Source organism: Trachurus japonicus, chromosome 11 (assembly GCF_045865225.1).
Source record: "Trachurus japonicus isolate A0001 chromosome 11, Traja_1.0".
NCBI lineage: Eukaryota > Metazoa > Chordata > Actinopteri > Carangiformes > Carangidae > Trachurus > Trachurus japonicus.
In genome coordinates, this window is record NC_140917.1 from 30,895,399 (window position 1) to 30,920,376 (window position 24,978).

Sequence of the window (24,978 nt, forward strand, 5' to 3'; positions counted from 1 at the left end):
AAGGCGGTATGAATTGAAAGAGCTGATGAAAACATGGGCAGAACCCTGGAGTGTAGGTGTTTTACAGCCGTCGCTCTCACTGCTGTCCGTGCAGCTTTTTAAACTTTAAAACCCCATACGCAAGTCCTGGGGGTTAATTTTTAATGTCGTGGCAGCATGTTTGGGATCATTTTCTAGCCATCCTGACGTTCGACCGGTGATGTTATGTGATTTTCATCTTGGCTGCTCATTAGTCTGACCGAAGTGTGTGTGTGTCTGTGTGTTTTTGTAGGTGTTTCTCTCAGGGAGCTCAGCAGCTCCTCCGTGCTGCCTGGAGTCAGTTCACCACTTCCTCCGGTAAGACCTTCATGTTGCTCAATTCCACACAGTCAGAGTCCTGCAGCCTGCAGAATGCCAACACACAGCACATCTTTCCATTAGACCTCCCTGCTGTGGCCAGGAGACACACACACACACACACACACACACACACACTATGCAGGGATATCATCTCAAGCAGCTGGGAATGGTGATGTCAATGTAATGGAGTTAATTTATTGGTTATATTCCAGGCTAAATCTTCATGTGCCAGACTGGTTATCAGCCTTTATGCTGCTGCTTTTTACAGGTCTGATAACATTCAATATTTTAGCCAAATCCAAATAATTATGAAGCAGCAAAGATATGCAAAACAAGAATATTTTTAAGTGCAATAAACTCTGAATGAACTCCTTCAGGAACTATTTTTTCAATCAGTTTGCTTAAAGGGATATTTCAACATTTTGGCAAAATTGGCCCATTGCCATAATCCCTGTAGTCTCTGTATAGCTGCTATACAGAGGCTCATGGGATTTCTTGGTTTTGTAAGACAGTCAGACACCCACCCTGAAATGTTGTCTAAGTTTTCTCTAGACTGAATGTCACCATTCTCTGCCTTTTTGATTATCTGTAAACTAATCAACCACCTAGACTCAAACCTCATCATTTGGGAACTGTTTCTCATCACTCTAAAATGTAACACCTTCTGTTTACTTGATTCACTCTGTTGGTCTCAGTGTGAGAAGTGAAAGGATCTAGGTGACTTATTGTCAAGACCCCTGATGATCAAAGGTCTCCAGATGCGAATGGTGTCTCTATGCAAAGTCCCAATTGTTATGTGAATTAGAAGTGTTTCTGTTCTGGTTGGGTATTTAAGGGAAAGAGCAAGAACCTCACTTCGAATTGATGCTTACCAGAGCTCCCACACACTAGGTGTGTCATAGAATTTGTTGATTGTATTTTTACTTTGGATATTTCAATAAATTGGTATGTTAATCTTTTACTTCTAATATTGTCTTGAGATTTTGTTCTAAATAGTTGAGAATCTGTTATTGGATATTTATTTGGTCTTTAGTTATATGGTAAGTTTCATTTGGTAACATTCATACCCTTAACCTCTGAGTTGAATAGAAAAGATTGAGTATCATGTCCTTTAATCATTGAGTTATATTGTATGACCTCTGAATATCTCAACCTAGGTGTCTGGGCTGTTCTTCTATGTTAAGAAGGTCACTGAATAGTTTAAGTCTATATCTGCCATCCCTGAACTAAGTTAGTCTAAAAAGATCTTAGTTATATGGTAAGTTTCACTGGACACTATTCACACCCTTAACCTCTGAGTTGGACAGACAAGATTGAGTATCATGTTCTTATACCTCTGAATACTTCAACCCAGGCATCAAGGCTATTCTTCTATGTTAAGAAGGTCACTGAGTGGTTTTAATAATCTATACCATCACTGAACTAAGATTGATTCCTGTTTTCTTAACAATAGAATTGATTCTTAAAGTGTTTATATTTTAAATGATTGATTAACTTTTAATTCCACCAATATTTAAGAGTAAAGTTATTTTTAAATGGAGTCAGATTAAACGAGTATTTACTTTACTTTATTTTGAAAACCTCATCTAAACACCGGAAAGACAAGACACGTATTGGGGAGATATTGTTAAATATTGATGAATATTTCCTCCCCTACAGTTTCCCTCATCAAACTCATTGATTGATTGACTGATTGATTTTTTATTTAACCTTTATTTAACCAGGCGAGCAAATTAAGAACAAAATTCTTATTTTCAAGTGCAGCCTGAAGCTATCGCTATGAGATAATAACAGAATGTTACGAGATGGAGTTGTTTTAGAGGTAAATTCATGCAAAATGTTCCGTTATTATGTATGTGTAGGTCACAACTTGTTCACGAGAGTGTTTTGGAGTTGTTGGATTGTGTATTTGATGAGTTTGATGAGGGGGTAAAGGTAACGAGTCTACTCCTAAAACTGTAGGGATTATGGTAATGGAGCAATTTGCCAAAATGTTGAACTATCTCTTTAAGATTAGTTTATAGATAGATATCATATACAGTGTCCTCAGGATTTCTAATGAATGAAGTTACATCACATCACGTCATGACACAGACCAAATGACTGACATGTGAATAAGACACTGATTTGTCATTAACAGCTGGTTGCTTATTTACATGGAGAGTGTACTGTACTGTAAGTTGGTGAATGCAGGTCCATCATTCACTCTCTTTGAGCTGTGTGACCATAGGTCGTCTGTGCAGCAGGTTATCGTGACCTTCTTTTTTACTTTTATTGTTGCTAGGAGACATCTAGTGGTCAGGGGCAACAGGTAAAGTGTGCTTAGGTAGGATAAAGAGAAACAAAATGATAGGAAGAGGATGTGATGGATGATTTGATGTGATGTAGTTCCCATGTGACAGTCTTACCTTTTGATCCAAATCATGATCAAACCTAACTAAGTAGTTTTGTGCCTGGACTAAACAAGCCATCATTGTGACAATAGAGAGAAAGGTCTAGTGCACCACTCTCTTTACAATCTGCATCTTCATAATCGTAACCACAGCGTCCAAAGTGTGGTTCACCTGCTGCCATGTGGACACTTCTTCAGGAGACACTGGTACGGGTCGTATCACAATGTTGTTCTGGTTCTGGTTGGAACTTGTTGGCTTTAAAGGGACAAAGAGGAGTTTCTATTTGGTTATAAAAAAGTCTCACGTTAATGTGGATGAATCTCCGCTACCCACACTTGTTAATGGCTCCATTTTAGATAAATATATCGTTCTGTCTCTATTGTTATTTTGTTATTATTAGTGGTGGCGGAAATGCTGGTTGAGCCGACCAGCGTTTCTTTACTTTCGGTTTCGTGGCGAGTCATGAGAATAACGCCACCGAATCGCCGTTTATGGTCGGAACTACGACGGTATGTGATCGTCTTTGAACCTCTGACTTTAATTCTTGATGAATGAAAACATGAGTCTGTCTTGCGCCGGTCAAAGAATTTTACGGTGCACGCGGAGGCTCATAAATGTAGTGTGAAAACGCTTCGCTTTTCCTAAACTCCTCGTTGTCCCTTTAAAAGTTTTGTCTCTGAATGCTGCAGCCCAGAATGATGGTTGTCACCGGAGAGTGAGCCGGAACTTCAAGGTTGAAGCGAGACACCGGAACAACGAGCTGAGACTCACTGGAAGTTGGCCCATGGCTACGAGCAACACCTCTCACATTACACAGTGTCATTTGATGCGTTGTTAGAATGAAAATATTCATTGTCGCCGCTTTAATGTTGATGTTCATTTATTGTGTCGGAGCATCTCATATGAATTATTCAGCTGCTGTAATTGCCCCGGCCTCAGAAACAATCACTGTGAAGCATTTAGACCCATAATGATCAAATTGAATCAACACAACACTCAGCTCCAGAGCTAATGAGAACACTGAATGGCTTTCTGCATTACAGACATTTCTCTTATAGATGTAACACATGTTCACACTTCGTCTTTATCTCGTAGATCTAGGTTTAATGGCTTCTTATCACATAACTCTGAACCGGCAGTGACATGTGCAGGGGTTTTTATCTCCTCACTGCTAACAGGAAGTAACACAACAGGACACTGTGCGTTTCAGCTGTGACACAGGCTTTCCTCCCTGCACACAGTCAAATGATCATGGGTGGAAACCAGCTCAGACCTCTACAGACTGAATGAACAGTGTCTGTTGTGATGAACATGCAGATGTTTTCTGCTTGTGGTTGCATTTCCCTTTCTAACACCTCGCCTCTTAAATATTTGTCATCCATGTGAAAACCAAAGAGAAACCCTTGACCACATCTACAAACAAGGCTAACGTCTTCAAGAGCTGGAGATAAAGATCCTCTAATCTTCTGCCCCCAAAGAGGAAGAGATAAGAAATTAGATTAGAGCTCCCTGGCCTACATGTAAAAACACTATCATGACTACTTGTTGTATGACTACTTGTTTTAAAGGAGATGTATTATGCAAATGTCACTTTTTGAAGGCTCTCTCTCTCTCTATATATATATATATATATATATATATATATAAGCATGTCACATGTCTTTAAGACACCTAGGAACTATTTTAATTTGTGGGAAATGTGCAGAATATGTCTCCTTTAAAGAGTTTTACTGTAATACCATATGATACTGTACCAGTACACTGCAAAAACTCAAATATCTTACCAAGAATATTTGTCTTATTTCTAGTCAAAATGTCATTTCTAGTCAAAACAAATCTCATTATACTTAAAATAAGAAACATCACATAAAAAAGTAGCTTGTTTTCAGACAGTTTTTACTTCTTTCAAGCATATTTTCACTTGAAATAAGTAGAAAAATCTGATAGTAGAGCAAGTTTTTCTTCCTTATTACAAGCACAAAGAACTTGCTTTAACTGGCAGATTTTTCTACTTCTTATTTCAAGTGAATATTAGTTTGAAACAAGTGAAAATGATCTAAAAACAAGTTAATTTTTAGGTGATGAGTCTTATATTAAGTGGAAAGAGATGAGTTTTGACTAGAAATGAGACATTTTGACCAGAAAAAGGACAAATATTCTTGGAAAGATTTAGACTTTCATATTCTACTGAACATTTCGATGTTTCTCTGAAGCCATATTCACAATAACTAGCTAAGAAATCTCTGGTTTTAATGAACCATGGCAAAGTTCCAAAATATTATCAGACTTCCAGAACAGTCGGCGTTTTGTTCTCCAAACTCCCATCAAAGGGTTATCTGTCTACGTTTGACAGTCACATGGACGTGTCGGAGCAGGATGTCGGCTATAAAAAGCACAAAATTCAAACTACTAGCCCTATAGGCACATTTAGCTTCTCATTAAGGGCAGTGGAAGTCTTGCTGCACTCGACGCTGGCTGTCACCCTTTAAAGCAACATCAAAACCTGCCTCAGACTGATTTAATGTCAGCTAATTAAAAGGAAAACTTGTGACCGAAGAGCACGCACAAAATGGGAAGATCTTTTGGGGCTTAAGTGTAATGATGATAAGTTTCATGTCACTCACCATGCATGTGTTGTTGTAGTAGTACGTGGATTATTGCTCATAATACCCCCTGATGTATTGTTGTCTGAGCTCAGCCTCCTCAGTCACCAGTGAGGGATCAAGCTCTCGTCGTGTTCTGCTGTAGCATTTCTGCAACACACTGAATAGCCACTGTTTGTGTATCACACAGCCTTTTTGACATTGGCCTGTATGTGTGCGTGTCTGCCTGCCTGACTGTGCGTGTGTGGGTGTGCATGTGTGTGCGCATGTTTTCCCGGCAGCTCCAGAACTTAATGTAATATGATAAGTGCACTGGAGACTCCCAAACAAAGTCATTCGGTTTATTCTTCTATCAGGCTGAATTCTTTAATGAAAACACCATCTGCTGTCCTTTCTGGGATGCCAGTTGCCATGATGCTGAGCATGTATCGCATTGCATGGTGTGATGTTGTTTAGTAAATGAAGTATTAGAGAGCTCCAGGTATAATTGTCGGCCGATCGAGATCGACTCTTATCTGAATGCCACCTCCCCACACCCCCAGACAAGATGCATATTGGTCAAGGCTGTGGTTATTGTTTACTGCTGCTGGTCAGTGTTGGTTTGTGATGCAGGCAGATGTTATGGGATTAGCACTGAAGATTGTTAGGGGGGCTGACATTTAAACAGAGGTACAGTAAGGTCCTGATGACCTTTGTGGGCTTTTCAAAACAACTACAGGCTTAATTCTTACAAACATTAGCAAAGAGATTGGCCGATATGGTTTTCTATCAGGGCTGATACCGATACCAATTATTAGTTATCAGGGAAACTGATTCGTTTGCAGTAAAAATGAAGATTCGGGTGTCAAAATTTACAAAAACACACCTGGGATTTCATTTCTCATTTCATTTTGATTTATTCCATTCATGGTTTACATACTTCACATGGTTGCACATATTTACATAATGTACACATACTGTAGTCCCCATAAATGAAAAGGAGCAGGATGAAGAAAAACTTATAGGACCTGCCCCTCTCTGTTGTTATAATTGCATTGGCTTACTATCAACAGCAATATTATACTCTATTTCAAAAAATTAAAGATGATGAAACATATAATACGGTAATAACAAGAAAACAAACAAACAAAATAGCAGTGGACACCACTCGTCTATCTATCTTTCCTTTTTTCCCTTCTTTTTCTCTTTCTCCTTCTTCTTATTTGTCGGCACTTATCTTTTCTTTTTTTTTCTTTTTTTCTTTTTTTGTATATTTTTTGGCTTTTCATGCCTTTATTCGATAGGACAGTTGAGAGTGTGACAGGAAATGGGAGACAGAGATGGGGGGAATGACATGCAGGATAGGGCCGTCCAACGCGGGACTCAAACCGGGGCCGCCTGCAGCGAGGACTATAGCCTCAACATATGGGGCGGGTGCTCTACCAACTGAGCTAAACACTGCCCCATCTTTTCTTTTTTAAACATTTTCTTTAACTGAGATATACAGTACAACTTTTCAATTCCTTGCTTTGTGAATGCCATAATTTTACACCTGCAACAGAAATACACATTTGTTTTAAGCTTAGCCTTGCAAATGTATGTTTAAAATCAAGTTTCAGTCCTCCTCCTCCAGTTTGAACAAGTTCTGTAAATGTTCTGGTAATAAGCTGTTCTTTATACATTATTTTTAAGGTCTGAATAGTATACACTTTGTTTTTTGAAAACAACTCCAACACGCAAAGGAGTGTGTTTTAAAATACATTCATTATATCAGTTATCGGTGAAAAAACGGCCGATGCTGAATATTGGCTGATATTTTATGGGTTGATCACAGGACAAACCAATACGGACCTATTGGAAACATAATGAAGCTAGTGTTTTGCAGGTATTGAACTATTGTAGGTGGTTTTTATAATTTCCGTTGGCCCTGTCCTTGTCCCTGTGGTGCAGGGTGTGAGCTGGTCCCAGGAAAGAAGCCTAGGGTTGAATTTCTTCCCCACCCTGAGTGTGCATCATCTTCATCAGAAGTTCATAGTACTCCTTCAGTGGTTGTTCTTACATTGAATCCACATGAATCCTGTGTGGAGTACAAACACAATGAGCACTGACGCCCTCTGTTGCTCATTGGATGGAAGAATGTTGTTTTACCCAGTCCAAATCATTTGGTTTCCTTCCTGTTTACAAGTCAGGACTGTTAGTAGCCACTCACAAGCTGCCAAACTGTGTGTTGGATTAGATTGACTTACTGCAGCTTTATTTGGCCAAGTGCTCTCAAATTCTCAGACTCTCCACTCTTGCGACGTCCTGATAGTGTCACCGACACAGGAAACTGTACGTGCACTGAATCATTTTGTGCTCTCCCTTTAACTAAACTGATGCATTCACCGAGAATGCTGATGCAGATGTGGGAGCGTGAGGATGATGAGAGTGAAACTTTCCATCCAGTCGTTAACAGACCTTCTCTCTCAGTTTGATTCTTGCTGGTCCACAGGATGCTCTCTGACGATGGCTCAACTGTACATTACAGTGAGAAAAATGCTACCCTGAGAAAGCACATGTGTTTTTTATCAACTCTGTCAGACTCAAAGAATGTTGACTGACTGCGACTTCGTTTGTGCCTCAAATTTCTGCCCTAGTTTGATGACTGGTTGTATTTGTGCTGTCAGCGATCTCTTGACCTTGTATGTGCCGGCAAAAGGTTTTACAAGTTAGTTGTAACTGATAGCAGGCATATTTTCAGACATACATTCTTCTGTAGTATCTGTACAACACAAATGGAATGACACCAAGATGCTTTAAGACATTCTTGTCTTGTCTTACTGTCATTGTAGAAAAAATACTAAAAGATAATAACTTATCTGGGTATACCTACTGTAGTGGTTAGTAATACTATTAAGCTCATGTGTCCCTTGTATGCTAGCAAGGAGCAAAAACCAAAGCATGTACCCCATTAGAGGTCTACATTATTTCCTCTCGCCTGTCCTTGTGACTGTATATTTGTTGATAAAGGTATTTTTGCATCAGCTCTGCAATCGTCTCTCTATGCTGTTGTATTATCCATATTAAAGGGATAGCTCAACATTTTTGGCAAATTCTCGTATTGCTCTAATATACTGTAAGTAGGTTCATTACCTTTAATTATGAGTGCATGTTGTTTGATGAGGGACAGGGAACCTGTACCGTTCACCTCCATTGTGTTCACTGAGCAACTCACGTCTCTGCCCCGCGGATCTCAAAACAACATGCACCGATAATTAAAGCTAATGAACTACTGCTATAACTGTAGGGATTATGGCAATAGGCAAATTTGCCAAAATGTTGAACTTTAAACGTGAAGTAACTCTGCTTTCATTTAAATAAGTAATGAAGTATTCATGTTGTTATGGGGACAATGAAATTTGGCAGTAATAAATGGCAACTGGCAAATATGACCTAAAATTGATTTCACAGTATTTAGCTCCAACATGGTCCTACTGTTTATCACTCTATTCCTTATGTAAGAAAACATATGGTAAAACAATGATAAATATAAAAATGTAAATTTAAAAAACCAAACAATAAACACAGATGTCTGTCCGTGTGTGATGTGATTGATTGTCAGAGATGGTGGTAGTAAGAGCTGTCTGTTGTTTGGAGCCGGGAGGGTTGTATAATATCTTGTATGATGCAGTGCACGAGTATTACAGTCACAGATAAATGAATGTATAGGGAGATAGTGTCTTTTACAATAACAAACTCCTGAAATACATAAATTCACAGCTTCCGGGGCAGGAAATTTAAATGGAAGTGTTTGCTGCCTGCATGTAAAGAACGAGCTGCCAGAGGAGGTGAAAGTCAGATTAAATTAACTTGATACACTGTTGTAGTGATAACTGTTATGAGCATTAGCCAAACTTTAACCAATCATGGCAAGGGGCCGGTGCATATTCTCATTTGTCCAGGTCATAGTATTTCAAAGGAGGTTAAATCGAAAGCAACTGGACTTAGTTATTTGTCTAGGAAGACGTTTCACCTCTCATCCAAGAGGCTTCATCAGTTCATGTACGCAACTGACCAGGCTGGGACTGGTCCAACTATCTGGTGTGGAGACTCACTATTTAACCTCTTGTGTGGGCGTTCACAAGGGTGATGATGTCACTGGTTCCCTTTTGTGCTCCAAGTGCCAACGACAGTCGTTTAAATGACTGCCTTTGATGGAAAGTTGGTTTCGACTTCGTTAGTGCCCTGTGTTGTTATAACGACAGTCGTTGGAGTCACTTACCACTCGTGAACAGTAGTTGTTCTTTGAGGCTAGATTGTTGAATCTCCTGGGAAGGGATGAAAGGGCAGCATTGTAAATTGGAGATAGGTGGTGTCTGAGACCTCCTCCCCTGTTGAGGGATGGTTTCTCTACTTTTACATAGATGGCTTCTTTAACTCCTCTTTCAAACCATCTGTCCTCTCTGTCTAGGATTTGGACATTGCTGTCCTCAAAGGAGTGGGCTTTCTCCTTGAGATGTAAGAGATGGCCTGGACTCTGCTGTCCATTTAAATAGTGAGTCTCCACACCAGATAGTTGGACCAGTCCCAGCCTGGTCAGATGCGTACATGAACTGATGAAGCCTCTTGGATGAGAGGTGAAACGTCTTCCTAGACAAATAACTAAGTCCAGTTGCTTTCAATTTAACCTCCTTTGAAAAAAAAAAAAAAATCATGGCAAGGTGTTGTCGTCACAGCGGTGGTTTCCAGTCAGTGCAGCCAGATTAGAGCAACTGTACCCAAGTGACCCATATCATGTTCTGCCACCACATTTCTAAGCAACGACAAAAGGGAAGCTTACACTTCAGGACTATCTACGTTAAAGCCCATTGTGAATCATACACTCTATACCTCCTTTCATGTTGCTATCATCTCTCCACCCACACGTGTTGCAGCCATAGAGAGGAATTATGAGAAAGGGGGAATCTAAAAGAACATGACAGAAGAGCAGATTACAACACTAGTGAGTGAACTTCAACAATGCAGCTGCAACGTTATTTTTTATTCAAAGGGGTGCGACTGAAAGTCATGAGTAGGAAAACCAAAACAATTAGCTGAAATATGCTAACGTACTAAGTAGCACAAAAAACTGGACTCAGTTATTCACTAAAATACTATCAAAGGTAATTGTATGGTGGAATTGTGTATTCATCATGATATGGGATTTAGTGCCAAAGCTACAGAAATATGTATCCTATTTTATACACTAGTCTAGTGGCTGTAGTAGTGCTATAATTGTGTAAAGTGATAGTTCAAGTTATTTGATGTGGAGTAGTTTTGGCATGATTTAGTCACTCTTAAAATATCTCCAGAGAAAATAGCTAGTATCAGTTTATATATGGTTTTACTTTGAAATTTTCCTTTGGAACTACATTTTTTCAACCACTGAACTAACAAATCCCATGTGTATAGTCCAATGGTAGTTCAGTGGTTCACAAACTGCAGGTTAGGGTAAGGTTGTTGAAAGTAATTAAAGTTCATCAAAGTAAACACTTCAATTAGATTTTTTTTCTCTTCACATCTTGTAAAGTGGCTAAAAAAAAAAATTCTGAATAAATAGAAAAAGCACGCACATCCCTAAATCTAAACGCTGGGTGCCGGACAAAAAAAGTCAATAATAAGAAAAAGAAAAGTCCGCACACCAACAAAAGCTCCAGAGAAATAATTTATTATCACCCCACATATTGGTGTGCAGACTTCACAAATCTGACCTCATCCACAGCAACACATGGCAACATGAGCGTAGGGCATAATGCAAGTTCCAGCACGAGGTTCCTAGGCTATATAACGACAACATACCTCTATTATATAAGTTACATAATGAGCATCATGCTTGTCGTTGTGTGTGCTACAGTAACACACGGTACATAGTGTTCTTGCACCTCTTATCATACAGGATGTGGTAGCCTGTTGTGGTGGAGAAATTATGTTTCCCAGTGTAGAGGAGGAAGTGCTCACACACAGCCTCCAGACTGCTGCTCCTGTCTGCAACCGGGGGAACAAAACACTCCCACAAGACGCTTCAATCCCATAAGTGAATCTGACCTCCAAGCACACACACAGTCTCTTTACTGTCGGCAGTTGTAGGACGTTCAAAGAGAGAAAAGGTGGGTGAATATGATCAAGGCGGTGTCTTTATCTGAAGACCAGAGGGTTTGCATTGACTCAGTTGTGGCTGCAATCTGATAGTAACAATCAGCTTTCACCCACTGAAACTTGATGACTGAGGCGACTCCTACAGTCTCCTAGGTGTAAATGTTTTACATTACCAGTGTCAAAGGCAGTTGATGCCAAACTGAGTCCCCAGCATCTTCAGACAAGTCTTTAATCTTTGGCTTTTGCCTTTTCTTAAACTATTGCTGGTGCTGGTTTCCAAACATTCACCCTGGCCTTCAGCCAAAAGAAAAACCATCTGTTCTTTGACTTAACTGTGAGAAACAAATGTCTTGTTGCGCTGGTGAGCTCTCTCGCCTCTTAGCAAATCAACTCTGGGCTCAATTCTTCCTGGGCATGAGGCCTTTGTATGTGGAGTTTGCATGTTCTCCTTGGTTCTCCAGTAGGTTCTCTCCAGGTTCTCCAGATCTCTCAGATGCAGGAACTCTCCATTGGAATCAACATGAGATTATTCCACCTCAAATACAAAACAAGCTTGTTTTTTAATTTTGAACAGAAGATTAATGGCATTCTGTGATGACCTAAATCTGGCTATAGCCAAGACAGACGGCCGTTAGACGACCACCTCATTGATGCTTTTGAAAGTACAATAACAGATTTGATGTAACCCAAGAAACCACACTCACTTTCAGTCTGTGTGTGCGCTTGCATTTTGAGATGGAGTGATATTTGATTAAAAAAAAAAAAACATCAGAGTGCACCTGACACATGGTGTGGGTGAATATTGCAGTTATGTAACCACTGTTACTGCAGCGGTAAGTTTGCGTTGATAAGCCATGTTCAGGTGCTCGACTGACTTTCTCAACAGTTTCATCATGTTGAGAATTTATGAGGCTAGGCTATGAAAACGTAGCTCGCTAAGCTCATTTTCATATCTTCTCAGAGGATACCAGCAACTTTCAATTTGGAATGTTTTCCTGCAGGTAACTTAATGCATTTTATCTAACACTTTACTTATGTGATATTCTTGTACGTTTCAACTGTGTAATGTGAACTGCAGATATTTTACTTCATATTGTGGTGGGAAAAAAGTGGTGAAGCTTCCTTTAAGCGCTCTCCAGCAGCTCTATTTGTGATGCTGACCCCCTGCTTTAGAACTCATTTCCTCAGCTGTGGTGTCTGGGATTGTCCTGATCAAGTTTGTTGGCCCAGATCCTGATTTGAGTCCTTTAACAATAGCTGCAGTCAAAATCCATCTTCTGTTGATTATACTTGTGTCTGACACAGTAAGAGCTGCAGCTCATTAAGGGTTATTGAATGTTTCACTGGAGGAATGCTACACCAAAATGTGACATAACACAATCAGCTAAGCCTTTGTTTTGGTGTTGGGGCTACAGGAGGTCAATGGAGGTCGATGGTGTCTTTGGGCAAGATACCGAATCATCGGTGTCCATCAGACCAGGAGTGTGTTTATAGTAGAAACTCTGCCCTGTGTGAATGTGGCTTAAAGCAGTGGTCAGTAAAGGCTAATAGTGCTACATAAGTGCAGTCCATTTAACATAGGCCCTTTGCAGTTACGTAATGGAGGTTCTTCCTTTATTAAACCTTTGGTAGAGAGCAGACAGCTGTATAACCTGCAGTCATCAGTGTTTTTCAGTCTAACTGGTCAAAGCTGCAGCTGAATGTTTTCCACATAAAGCTTTGGTGTGAAAAGCAGCTTTTGGCAGCTCTCAAAGTGCTTAGTGAATATGTGTAACATCAGTTTTGCCAATTCATGTCACAACTCAGTCACTCACTACATTCATATTCACATGCTCAACTTTCCGAAATGGCACAGTGCAGACCTTGGCTAAAGTTGCCCCAATGCAGGAAATACACAATGGAAGATGCAGATTTGAATGGGTTCATTTTAGTCTTTAAAATCTGCCCAGACTGGCTCTGAACTTAGGACTGGGCTCAGGACAAGTGAAGTGGTAGCGCAAAATCCCCTGACCACTGTTAGGAAAGAGACATCTGCAAACAGCTGACAGGATATGATCGTTGATTGGCTGAAGGCCAACATGTGAGGTTGTGATTGGGTAAAGATTCGAATGAGTGGGTGTAGCTTATAGACTCTGGGAAACTTGGAAGGCATTGTGCGAGCCTAATTTTCAAAAAGTCAAGAAAAGCATTTGACATCATCCCAGTGTAAAGTCTATGTGATATGAGCAAGGACAACTTTTTGGATCATCATCATTTGAATTGGTGCAATCTTGTAGTCTGTTTTCCAGCTCTTATGATACAGCCATGGTTCATTCAAAATAAAGAGATGCAGGTTGGCACCGTCCCATCCAACATCCGTCCTCCAACATCTGTCGCCTTAGCAGGACAGAATCATGTGACATCAAGAAGTGCTTGGTAGGTTTAAACACAAAAACAACTTTTAGGGAAAGACTGTCATTTGGATTTATATGCGAAAACTACCTCCGTGAGGTGTGGAAAATACCGCCCTTAATTGCCATGGCTATACAACTTGTTTGAGGCTGCTGTGTAAGTTCATGTATGTGTTTTTTCCATTGGTGTATGTGCAATAGTGTTATGTAATTGTTGTGATGGAATGGGTGATGACGTATTGTCCATTGTCATTGTGGCGGTCAAGGCATTTATGGCACAGTTGCTGCCAGACAAATTTCCCTAAGAAGAATAATAGAGTGTATCATATCGTATTGTATCTTATCTTATTGTATCATATCAAAGTATCCTTGAATAAGATGCTGCCTGTGAAATGTGTGTGAATGAGTAGGTGTGGCAAGTGTTGTAAAGCTCTTTAAAGGGATATGTCAACATTTTGGCAAATTCGCCTATTGCCATAATAATCCCTATAGTTTTAGCATTAGGTTAATTACATTTAATTGTTGGTGCAAGCTGTTTTTAGATCAGCAGGACAGAGACGAGAGCTGCTCAGCTAACGCAACGGAGGCGCACGGTATTTCCACGTTTCCCTCATCAAACTAAATACACAATCTAACAACTCCAAAATACTCTGTTGGACAAGTTGTGACCTGCACATTCACCACGCCAGGGTTTCCCGCAGCGCTTTCCTGTTAAGGCGGCCGCCTTAACAACAAAGAGCTGCCGCCTAAACTAACGTCTTAAAAAAATTAAAATGTAGCGATACCCCCCCCCATCGGACGAACGCCTTCATTCATCTCCATTCATCTCCGCATCCTCTCACACACATACACACCACAGAGAAGTGCGTGGTGAAAGCGAAACTTAATACGGGGCGCTGAACCCCGCCCCCGGGCGATCGATCGATCCGCTCGCCCCCCCCCCCCGAATAGACAGACACCACCTTAAGTAACAAATTTTCTGGGGGAAACACTGCACGCTATGAGATAATAGCGTATAATTATGTAACATTACGACACATGAAGCAAATACTCAGAACTTGCGCTCTCGCGCCCAGCAGCCGTGTCTGGGATGTAGTTCTGGCTACAAATTTGCCTCGAAAACAACTCAACTTGTCCACAGGAGCATTTTGGAGTTGTTGGATTGTGTATTTGATGAGGAAAAAACGTAAATACCATGCGCCGTGCGGGCTTACGTCTCTGCCCCGCTGATCTAAAAACAGCTTGCATTGACAATTAAAGGTAATGAATCTACTCCTAAAACTATAGGGATTATGGCAATGGACGGATTTGCCAAAATGTTGAACTATCCCTTTAAGTGAAGACGCCCTGATTAATGGGCCCCTAATCATGATTCAGCAGATTTTCATTCAGACCATAATAGATTGGCGTTGATACTCCTAGAACTGCGGCTGAGAGAAGCACTGTGGGCTGTGAGGTGTAGTTAGTTGCGTCTCCCAACTTGTTTGATGTGTTGGCGGGGCAACAGACCACCAAAACTAAATGTGGGGCAGATATTATGTACCAGTGTATCATCTGTAATGCAACACCATCTGCCATTGATCGCTATCAGCTGTGGATTGGCTGCCAGTATCATTATCAGCAGCCAAGATAAAGAACATAATGGCTGCATCTCTAGCCTCAAGTGGTCAGTAAGACTTGAAATGCGCAAGTTCATCAGTTTTAAAGGAATGATTGTGGCCACGCATAAAAGGCTCCAACACTGAGTGCCTGCTGAAGCTCTAATGTTTTGTTGAGCCATCCATCCACTCATACCTCCCTCCTAGTCTGACTTACCACATTTCTGGAGGGCTTAAGTGCTGTGAAGGCATGGGTGGTGGGGTGATCTACCCAACAACTTTGATGATGACATAGCAGATACTTGACGCTGGAGTCCACACTGTGTAATTCAGATCTATGGCGTACTTGTTTTAATAGGACACACTGGGTCTCTGAAGCTTGGAATTCTTTCATGCAGCTGGAGCAAAATGGACAAATATCCATTGTGCAATTTGCAGTAAGTCTTTTACAGTTCAAGACAAAAAGGCTTAAGTTTTGGTAGATGGGATAAAATGTGATTTTGTAGGTTGTGTGGACATGAAATTGTAATGTGAACTGTATACACACACCACTGATGAGTTAACATGAACTATATCCAGATCAGCTATATACTCTTCATCCCTGGACTTCTTTTTAGATGTGAACAGAACATCCTAATGAAAGCTGTGGATCTGTGTTTCTCTGTGTTTCAGAAGTAGTATAAAAGCAGGAAAGTATAAAAGGCCAAGGCTGGGTGAGAGGGTGGACTGGGGCAACCCTGCTTCCCGCCACTTCCGCTAATTCACGCCTGAGGAACAAGTCCATTATTGTCACTGTTGTTTATTTAGGATACTAATGTGAAGAAATGGCAATTAATGGAGCCACAAAAGAACTCAGCCAAGAGTTTTTTTTCTCCTTTTCCAAATGATTTGCCATCTCTGGAGCTCCTCTGTGATGGAATCAGGGTGTCTTTAATCAAATCATATTTTAGTCCAGATGATGTATTTCTCCAAAGGCAAAACTTCATATTAAGAAAATAAGGTCTGCGTGAGACAGTGTGTCAGGTCTCCAGGGTTCAGAAAGTTAAAGTCAGTTTTCTTCATTGTCACTGAAAAGGTGAATGGCAGTTGAAGTTCATCCAAGGTTTGGCAGAAAAAGTCAGCTATTATTCCCTTTGTGACTTTTCACAGTCTGATGCAACAGTTCTGCTCTGGATCCTCCTCCCTAAACGTTGTAATGCTCAGGTTCAGTTGGAACTGTGTGTATGTGTGTGAAACTTCGTGTGATCTGCTGTTGAACTGTACTGCACTCTATTGATACATGTCCCTATTCTTTTTCCAGCACATTCAGATCAATGAGGATCAGGCCCAACATCAGACACACCTCTCTGTAATCAAGCACAGTTCATGTGAGACTAAACTTTCAGTCCTGTCACAGACCGGCAATTAATATTTGCTTTGCGATTCACTATGAGTTTAATCTTTCAACCAAATTCCAAATAGGAACTTATTATTCAATGTGAAAATTGTAAAACTCAGTAAATCAGAATGTGGTACTTAATGGTGAACAGGAGGACTATTTTTATTTTTTTTTAAAATTGTTTTTCTGGTTTCAGAAAAGTCAAATGATAATTAAGTTTCATTTTGTGATTTGATATAAATGGAAGTGATTGTGTTAAATCAGCAGATGATGTCATCTCATACTGTATCAGTTTCACCTTAAAGATCCCATACTGGAAAATAAGTTAGGAATCCTTTGATTATAAAGCAACTGTTTGCTCAATATACAGTGAAAAGTATGAAAGTGCTCCGCCCTGACCCGTCACTCACTCTCAGCGATGCCCCAAGCCCCGCCCACTTGGACCAACCCTCCGGCCCCGCAGGATTTGGTTTCTCTGGGTGTTTTTTTTTTTTTTTTACCAGAAATATTTTCTCTTTTGTTTGGCTGATTGTGATCCTGAAGAGATGGCTCTCGGTTTTTAAAGCCACACAAACACACACACAAATTTCTTCTTATAGACCAACACAATTCAAAACACATGAGAAGTATAAAGGATGGACCTTTAAGTTATCCAGTGTCACTGTGTCTGTCTGTCTGTGCCATTCAGAGCCATTCAAAGCTGTCGATGATATTAACTGTTATCAACCTGCCCCAGGGACAACAGATGAAAATTAGCCACTGTGGCTGGCACATTTACATTGATGGTAGAACTGACCTGTTGATTGATGTGCACTGTCCCTGTTCAGTAAATACATAAATGAAATGAAAAAAGAAAAAAAAAATGGCATTGGGGCTTTTAAAAAGAAATTGGAATTTAAAGTGGCAAAAAGCACTTGTGCACTCCATTTGTAAGAGGCAGAGAGACAGTATTTATACAAATTAAAGAGAGAATCTGCTCAGAGTTATTTGACTAACTTGAAGCCAGACTCAGAGTGCAGTTTGAGAGCCCAATAATTAGAGATATACACTTTGCCCCAACATCTGGTGCAACTCTGAGCCAACTGTTTGCTTTCAGTCTGTTTGTTTAGTCAGTAGACTGTCGATGATATAGAAATCTGATAGGAGGTCATTCATCAAAACATTCTCATGAGGGGCTTCACTTTGCCAGTGATCTGCATCTTGTTATCTCAGCACCTGACTGTGACCTGCACTCATCCGTCTTCCCTGTGTGTTTTCCCTCCATCATTTCATAACTCGTTCCAGCGTGAAGGTTGAGCTGGTATTTGACTGTGTGCTCATTAGAGCTGCAGAAACCTGTTGTATGTATGAACCAGCTTTCTGGCTTTCCCCAGCTGTTGTCTGGATATTAAATGCTCTCTGGGGGTAACAAGCAATAAAATGAAGCACAGTTTCCCATCATGCTTTTCCAGCCAGCTGTTGTTCCAGTGCAGAGGAATTGTCAGAGCTTGAATACTTTTTGCATGTTCTTGTTTCCAAGTTTGATGACTGAAAGTTGTTGAAGCAGTTGTTGAACAGCTGATTTAGTGGTTGATGTATCCGGGGGTTTAATTAGTGCAGCAGTAACAAAAATCTCAAATTGGCAGCTCACAGTATAGAGGGCCAAATACCTGCCTCAGAGCTCTGTGGAGTTCAGTGACAACAGCTGAAGTGAAAGTGGGGGAAGTTTGAGGGGTAATGGATCACTTATGGTTTCCGTCCTGATGCCTCTAATTGTTGTGTCTGACCAGCTGTACATTATAATGCCCATCTGCCATGGATGCAGTCAGACAGAGACAGCGAAGTGCGCCATGTGGTCCAGTGGAAAGTGCTCCGCCAAGCAATAACACAACGGGTCCTATCACTGGCTTTTACCTGTATATGTAAGGTTTTAAAGGTAGAGTCTGTAGGATTTTCCTAAAAAAAAAACGTATACAACAGAAATCCTGCTTCATCATGTGGCACCAGTTCCACCCAGACCCATCTGAGTTGTTTTCAAGGCAAATGCTGAGACTGCTTGCTGAAAAACTGCATCAGCGGTTTTGCATGAATTCACCTCTAAAACAACTCTGTCTTGTAACGTTCCGTTATTATCTCATAGCGTGGTGAATGTGCAGGTCACAACTTGTCCACCAGAGCGTTTTGGAGTTGTTGGATTGTGTATTTGATGAGTTTGATGAGGGAAACCAAGAAATCCCATTAGCCTCTGTAGCATAGCTCTGAGCAGCTTGCAGCTCTGCTCCGCCATTCTAAAAACAGCTTGCACCGACAATTAACTGGTTTGCCAAAATGCTGAACTATCCCTTTAATGTTTTAAATAGTGTTATAAAAGACCTTAACACTGTGTCCCTGAGAGCTCAACACACTGCACCTTAAGAAAACTCATGCAAAGACAAAAATGTTCTGCAAATTCATCTTCGTCAGTCTGACAAGTGTGTGTTTTTTTCTGTGCATGGGTAGATTTGAACTGAACTCTCGCATTAAAAAAAGTTAACTAAACCTGAACCTGAATCTGAATCTGACTCAGAAAGTCAGTGGCAGGGTGGTTGGACTTGAACCCACCGTGGCACCAACATAAAGAGAGTTTCAGTTTCAACAGAAACTAGACTCGGTTGTGGAAGTTGAAGACGTCTGGGCTCATCCAGGTAGGCTTCTGCAGTCAGACCGGCTGGTGAGGTGACCTAGTTTTGAAAACCTTTGCTGTGTTGCTTGTACTTGTACTTTGGCATACATAGCATCTCACGTTGTGGAGCTGTCTGTCCTCTCTATATGAGATCCGTGCATGTTTTCTGAAGGTGTGGCTCCTAACCTTCAGGTGTAGGTAAATTGGTCCTTTACCTGTCGAGGCGTTGCTGCAGTTGTTGGAACGTGTTTGGTTGGTTCGGGGGGGGGATGGACCAGTTACTGAAGAACACAGTCATGGCTTAGTGATGAAATATCCACCTGAGTTTTCACCGCAAAAGATAAGAGCATCCTTCATGTGTGTGTGTGTGTGTGTGTGTGTGTGTGTGTGTGTGTGTGTGTGTGTGTGTGTGTGTGTGTGTGCTCCTTTACACTTGTTGGCACATTGCCAGTTGAGTGTTACATTACTGTGAAGACTGCTGTTTAGATGTCCTAGAGGAACTGGTCTGTCTGGTTAGTCCATATGACAGTGCTGCTTATCAATCATATTTATATCATCCGTACATATCTTCTTCCTGAATCATTAGTTATCTAATTGTTTCCAACGGTTATAATGCACAGATTGCTCACAACATGAAACCAACTACCTGATCGGCGTGAAACGAACTCCGTACCTCAGTCAGAGCGAAACTGTCTGAAACAGAGCTCTTGTTTCTCTTAAGTGAGTAACAAATGGTTTGCCTGCAGCGAGATGAAATCCACACATTATACTGTTCCACTCTGCTCCTCTGTTTCTATGAGACAGGTGGAGAATTTGGATTCAAACATTGGTTTCACCCTTAGGTAACAATTTTATCACTCTGAGCAGACGCACTATACATCTGTGGGATGGAGGCACCTCTAATAACATTCACTGGGTATAGGAGGGGGTTTTAAACCTAAGTAAACCACCCTGCACTGTTTGTTACAGAGGACACACACGACATAGGGAGCAGTGTCACCACACAGTCACAGAGCGCACACACACACACACAGTTGCAGACCCGAGGGAGACAGGGCGCTGTGCAGACCGGTGAAACGAATCTGACACATCTCATCTCTGGGTTGGTGCTCCTGTCAGTGGCCGAGCCGCCATGCGAGACGTTTCCATCGGTGATTGTTTTTTTTTTGTTTTTTTTTAACGTATTTCAGAGCTGCGTTCACTTACCGCAGGTTCAACAGCACGCTGCTGCACAGGTGACAGGTTTGGTTAAGTATTTGTGACTCGACAGCAGTAAAAAGATGGTCACCACCGGAGTGCTGTGAACCTTATGTAATGTCTGAACTGACCGTAAACACTCACACATACAATAGCTTTATCAGGGCTCCAGACTCACGTTATTTACAAGGAACACAGTGGCCCCCACACTTAAAATTTTAGGGGCGCACACTGTAAATTGATGTCAATTAGAGCTTTGACATCAAACTTCATTTTTCGAATCACGTCATTATCGCCTGACGCCTGTTCACACTTCTTCACTGAAAAACAATGGCGGAGCAAAAGGCTGCGAGTGCGACAACCACAGAGGGAGAAGTTGAAATATACACAGTGTTTCCTCCACATTCATTTAGGAGTGGCGGGCCGCTATTATCAATAAATATTTGATTATTAATATTTATATTTTTGGGCAAATATCAAAGCCCTAACGTAAATCAAAGCAAATTTTCACATCTTTTCATTCATGATCCTCACACACATTGGCCTTCCACCTGTAATGGCAGATCCCAGATTCTTTGAGTTGAACCATGTTTCACCAGTGTTAAAAAATGTAACACTGGTTGCACATGTGCAAGTAGATGAAAAATGTACTTGCAAAGTCCCCAATTTTGGGGGCAAAATGCCTCCATTTAGGGGCAGACTGGAGCCCTGTTTATGTGACCGATGTTGTCTGGCCTGTCCTGAGAAAAACACTAGGCAGATGTGATTTTCCCAGGACATAAATGTTAACATACACTGAGCAGATGGATGTTTGAATGAGACGTTTTGGTTTTGGGAGCTGTTTCTGATCCAGGTCCAGTGGCTGCGTGTAGCATTTCAGAATCTCAGTTGTGCTGTTTTTCTACATTAACACACAGCCGAGCTAACAGGAACTTGTAAATGAGACCTGCTGTATTAGAAGCTACCGTAGCTACAGAATGTACCTTTACATTGAAATTCAAAGCGTAGTCAACCACAGCATGTTTCCATTTCCTCTTTTTAATAGTACTTTCATTGTAAACACTTAACAGTCTTGACTCAGTGAAACTCATTGTTCATTGTACTGTCTGCAGCGTACACTTTAAAAGGGAAAGTGAAATCGTTTTTTTCCTCAACACCTGAGGTCTTCAGTGTGACTTAAAGGGCGCTCCTCCTCTTTATCTGTGTGAGTCAGCGATGCCTGCAGGGCTTCTGTCTCGCTGCTGGCTGCAGGTGGATTCAAAGAAGCCCTGATCAGAAACCCCAGGCTTGATTAGCACAGCACACAGAGAGAGGATGCATGCCTCGGTGAACTGGTACCCAGCCCCCACTTCCTCCAGCTAATCATCACAATCAGGAGTTCTCTTGTTGTGGCTGCAGCGACAGGAAAGTAGACGAACGTACTGTATGTGGAGGCGGATTCATGAGGACAGCCAGTCAAGGATGTTTGGCTTCCTGGTTAGTCAACCTACAACGGCCAGTTACAGGACAGATAGGAGCACAGTGTGACTCTCTGCTGCTGCTGCTCTGCCATACCCAGTAATGAAGGAGATGCTGCATCAGGGCTTGGTGTGTGGTACAAACTGGTAAATGGACTGTGCAGCCGCTGCTGCGACCTGATTAGTTATTCTGCTGACTGCTGCACTGACAGATATACAGTACATCAAGGTCTGATGATGATAAGGCAGGTGTGATGGCTTTTGAACAATGATTATTTTGTAGAAGTATTTTAAAGTATTTTTTATTTGGTGAGAATTAAGAAGTAAAAGCAAGGTGGGAAAAGCTGTGGACTTGAGTGTGACAGCTGTGGTAGGAGCTTCGCTGTGAGTTAGTGTGTGTGCAAATGGGTTATGTCCGTGTGTATGTTGTAAACATGACATCCAGAGGAACCAGATTATGGGAGCCAGAGGCATGTAAACCCATCAGTCAGGTTTCTGACTGCTCTCACTCATGTCATTACAGGTGTTTTACTTAGTAGGTCAGACAAATTATTGTAATCCTTGGATATAATAAGAGACTAAATAATGCTCATTACAACCCATCCCAAGGTCCATATATGTCTGGAGATAAGGTTAAAGCTTTAAAGTTCAGTCTGGACCATTGAGGAAACTATCCCAGTTTAAGAAGTACGACGCTACATGCACTTGTGAGAGCAAAAGCTTTAAGGCCGTGTATTTAAAGGTCCCACGTTTTACGATGTAGAACCATAGAAGAAAATGACAAAGAGATCCTTAGTGCCATTCTGTTGATCAGCTGATCATTTTAATGGAACAGTTTTCAGGTAGACCAAATCTTGCAAGTTTGATTTGTGGGTGCGAGTGGGCGGGGCTTTGGGTGTGGCTGAGACCAGCAACTTTGTTGTGACATCACAAACTTCCAGAAGTTTTGACAGCTGTTTTAAGTGTCAAGGCCTGTGTGTGTGCATTTCTCTGTGGACTGAGACTTTGATACTTTCACAGTATTATTAACAATATAGAACCTAGAGCTGCTTTATAATCAAACAACACATGCATATCTACCTTTATACTGAAAGAACGGTAACACTTTCTATGAGGCCCCTCCTTATAACGCATTATGATGCGATCATAATGCAGTTATAATGAGGTTATACTGATTTATAACTAGTGTTATAATGACTTATACATGTTCATGATGTGTTATAATAACAATTATAAGCAGATTATAATGTTTTTTTATAATGTTTTATAAGGGCTCAAGCATCATGATGTAAGCATGAAGTATTATAAACTATTCTCTCATGAACGCATTATAATCACAGTTATTATACCATTATAAAACATTATAATACTTTATTATAAGTGTTATGTCAAAATAATTGCTGTATGAGATGGTATAATGCTTAAACCAGTGGAATATAAACCATTCTAAGCGGTCACTGGATGCTTTAAGTAATGTGAGGACACGCTGGTGGGTTTATAGAAAGTCATGATACATTATAAGTTGTTTATAAGCTGTCATTTGGAATTCTTTAAAGTAAAGTGAGGACACACTGGTGGGTTATAGAAAGTCATGACACATTATTAGCTAGTTAAAAATTCAATACAAAGTGGTCATACTTTGCCTAAGGAATGTCCCTCTGGCACCCTTCTTTTTTTTTTAAGATTAAAAGTTGTCTGTAGTTAAAATTTAACAGATGTTATATCCCCACTTTCTGTTTTTGACCAGGCACTTAATAATTCTGTTTTCTTGTTGACCCTATCCACCACTTTCCGGAGAACGACGCTGGGTGTCGCCATGACACTCCATTCATTACATTTTAGATTAACGTTAGCTGTTAGCCGTTAGCAGTGTCTTAAATAACTCAATAAACAGCCCATGAAAAAAATATTTTTTCCAGCGGATATCCTAGTTCCAACATGACTGAGCTAACTGGAGTAGTTTCATGTTGTGTCCGACAACGGGAGGGTTTTAACAGCTGACGTCCTGATGTATGTTTGCTGCTGCTGTTAGCCGTCAGCAGCAGCAAAGCTAACGGCTACGATAGCCATGACTAGTTGCAGAGGCGTGCCGTGCACACAGAAGCGGTGGTGTTTGTTCGGTAATTCGTTTTGTAGACTTGACAAAACATCAGATTAGTCAGGGCGGTTTTGGCAGCCCGGAGCCCCCACATTTGGTGCCTACAAACCGGTGGCTAACGCTACCAGTTAGCCGCTCGCTAGAATGCTACTACGGGGTTGAAAACCGACTTCCGTTGTGGTGTGACGCAATGGATCATGGGAAAATAAAGTGTTGGATAGAAGTGCCCTCTAGAGGGTGCCAGAGGGACATTCCTTAGGCAAAGTATGACCACTTGTATTGATTTTTTAACTAGCTAATAATGTATCATGACTTTCTATAACCCACCAGTGTCCTCACTTTACTTAAAGCATCCAATGACAGCTTATAAACAACTTATAATGTATCATGACTTTCTATAACCCACCAGAGTGTCCTCACTTTACTTAACGCATCCACTGACCGCTTATAATGGTTTATAATCACTGTTTAAGCATTATACCATTTCATACAGCCATTATTTGACATAACACTTATAATAAATTATTATAATGTTATAATGTATAATAACTGTGATTATAATGCGTTCATGAGAGAATAGTTATAATACTTTATGATACATTATGATGCTTAAGCCCTTATAAAACATTATAAAAAAACATTATAATCTGCTTATAATTGTTATTATAACACATCATGAACATGTATAAGTAATTATAACACCAATCATAAATCATTATAACCTCATTATAACCGTATTATGATCGCATCATAATGCGTTATAAGAATGGGCTTCATAGAAAGTGTTACCG

General features: G+C 40.7%; 2 protein-coding genes across 6 annotated transcripts in view; both read left to right on the top strand.

Moving 5' to 3' along the window:
- The window catches only part of nkiras1 (NFKB inhibitor interacting Ras-like 1), a 284,351-nt gene that overhangs the window by 178,746 nt on the left and 80,627 nt on the right, over positions 1 to 24,978 (top strand). The gene's annotated exons all lie outside the window — the stretch shown is intronic.
- The window catches only part of thrb (thyroid hormone receptor beta), a 144,500-nt gene that overhangs the window by 85,106 nt on the left and 34,416 nt on the right, over positions 1 to 24,978 (top strand). For 2 of the 5 annotated variants that reach the window (XM_085792257.1, XM_085792261.1), the window contains exon 2: positions 272 to 336. The exons of 2 other annotated variants lie outside the window; for them this stretch is intronic. The gene's annotated coding sequence lies outside the window, so the exon portion shown is untranslated. Of the gene's footprint in view, positions 1 to 33; positions 53 to 271; positions 337 to 24,978 lie in introns of those variants that run through there. One more of the 5 variants, XM_085792258.1, reaches the window with a different exon arrangement.